This window comes from Scomber scombrus, chromosome 19, assembly GCF_963691925.1.
Source record: "Scomber scombrus chromosome 19, fScoSco1.1, whole genome shotgun sequence".
Classification (NCBI taxonomy): Eukaryota; Metazoa; Chordata; class Actinopteri; order Scombriformes; family Scombridae; genus Scomber; species Scomber scombrus.
The window spans coordinates 4,635,788-4,638,515 of NC_084988.1; positions in this window are offsets into that span (position 1 = coordinate 4,635,788).

Genomic DNA, 2,728 nt, shown 5'->3' on the forward strand with positions numbered 1-2,728 from the left:
TCATCAGAGAATCTAATGATATAACTATTTGAGTTAGATCTTCTACATCGTGTTCAAGGTTCTAGTTTCAAAGAGTGTATCATTAAATCTGACCCGCTGGCTATGACTGGTTAAAAAAGAATAGTACCGTTTAATGTTCGGGCATTTTCTGAGATAAGTAAAGGTTGATTGAAGTGGTATTGATTATTAATTGATATTGCTAGCGTTAAACTCTGATATGCCTCAAAGAGAAGTTGTTTTCGTATCATTTGTCTAAAAAATTATGGTAAAGGCTGGTTGAAAGAGTCAGTGCTCGGATTCAAACCTTCACTGTTCATCTCATTATGTCAATGTCTCTCAGGTATTGACCTTTTTTAAAGTGAACACCCCCTTTTTGAGACTGAATCCACTGTTTTGGTATTGGTCCCTGACCACAGGTTGGTGCCCCATTATTATTCATTTCTGTTAATAATTCTTATTTAATTTTAATCCTTATCTTTCATAATCATTCTTTATTGCTGACGACAAAACTTGCTCCTGACCAATTCCCAACACATATCACCAGAACCAACCACCTACAACAGCGGACGGGATGTCATTGCTATGTCACCTGCTTCAGGGCTGCAGCTAGCATCATTAGCGTCTTTTAGTGGGGGCCAGGTCCATGCAGTGAATGGGAAAATGTGCATGCCTTTAGCTCAGGAGGTATATCTACCATGTCATCCATGGTAGATCAGCAGTTCAAACCAGCTGATGAGCAGGTTGGCACCTTGAATGGCAGCTTGTACCATCAGTGTATGAATGTGTGTGTGAATGTTTGGATGTAGTGTAAAGCACTTTGACCGGTCAGAAGACTAGAAAGGCAGTTCAGTTAATTATAGAGACCCCTCACCAGCAGTCTGAGCGGTAAAGTTCAGTTCAGCTGGCGAGTGGTTGAGTGACATGAAAACGATCAGTGGATGATCTCTGGAAGAAATGTTGCCAGAAAGGATCTCCAATGAGGAGCTGTACAAAAACACGGAAATTAAACATTAGTGGCTCCAGTGGCTCAGGCATGTCCTCAGAATGGACCAGGACCACATTCCTAAAGTAGCCGTGAGACTGGACTCCACTTGGAAAGAGGAAACAAGGGAGGCCAAAAACAACCTGATGGAGAACTGTGACCTTGGTACTGAAATTGGCTAATTTAACTTTGTGTGAGGCACAACATGCTGCACAGGATCAGACCAGATGGAAGCAGATAGTTGCAGTCTGATCCAATGGAAACAAAGAGGTTTACGTAAGTGTAGGCAATTGATGAATGCCCTAATGTATAAACGAGTATTATGTTAGTATACTCATGTTAGAATAATGTATGTCCAGTATTAGGCTGCCCTAACAAGTCTCTAAAGACTCTCCAACTGGTCCAGAATGCAGCTGCACGCGTTCTGACAAAAACTAGAAAGAGAGATCACATTACTCCTATTTTAGCTTCACTGCATTGGCTTCCCATAAAATCAAGAATAGAATTTAAAATCCTTCTCCTCACTTTTAAAGCTCTTACTGGTCAGGCTCCATCATACCTTAAAGAGCTTATAGTACCTTATGTACCTACTAGAACACTGCGCTCCCAGAACGCAGGCCTACTTGTGGTACCTAGTATCTCTAAAAGTAGAATGGGAGGCAGAGCCTTCAGTTATCAGGCTCCTCTCCTGTGGAACCATCTCCCAGATTCGGTCCGGAGGGCAGACACCCTCTCTACTTTTAAGAGTAGGCTTAAAACTTTCCTTTTTGATAAAGCTTATAGTTAGCAAGCTCCTAGTTTATGCTGCTATAGGCTTAGACTGCCGGGGGACTCCTACCTCCATGATGCACTGAGCTCCTCTCTCCTCCTCTCTCTCTCTCTATCCATCCATCTATATCCAATAACATTGATGTACTATTAATGCATTCAGTAACCTACACTTCTTCCCCGGAGTTGTCTGTGCTTTCTCATCTCACAGGCAATCTGGGCCTGTAGACGTCCGGATGACAGATTCCAGTCCCGGACCTTCTAGCTTCAATGTTTATTTTCAATGTGCTTCTCTCTCTCTCCTATTCTTCCTCTCTCTCCCCTCTACCCCAACCGGTCGAGGCAGATGGCCGCCCACTTTGAGCCTGGTTCTGCCTGAGGTTTCTTCCTGTTAAAAGGGAGTTTTTTCTTGCCATTGTCGCTAAGTGCTTGCTCATGTGGGAATGTTGGGTCTCTTTAAAATTAAACCTGAAGAGTTCGGTTTAGAACCTGCTCTATGTGTAAAGTGCCTTGAGATAACTTTGTTGTGATTTGGCGCTATACAAATAAAGATTGATTGATGATTGATATTACAGATTTATATAGAGTCTGATTCAATCTAACCTCAAGTACTGAAAAAGCCTGACCACAAAACAACAAAGGGTTCTTTCTGTTATTAATTGTGGTTGTAGGAACATTTTGGCACCTGATTTTCCTCACACAGCAGCAGGGAAAAAGAAGCTGTAAATATGATATTGGATATAACACAACAAATTCAATAATTGTGAATTGTTAGAACAAATCAGAAAAAGATTACAAGAGTTAAACCAAAAGCTATGTAAAAATTAAATAGTACAGCAGTAAGAAAACTAGACTGTATACTTATATCATATTAATTACATCACCAGTAAAAGACCAGTAGGAAGTACAAAGATAATCATCCAACAGAGTCCAGTGTCAAAAGATGCCAAAAAAACTAACAGTAATAAGAGTAAATAC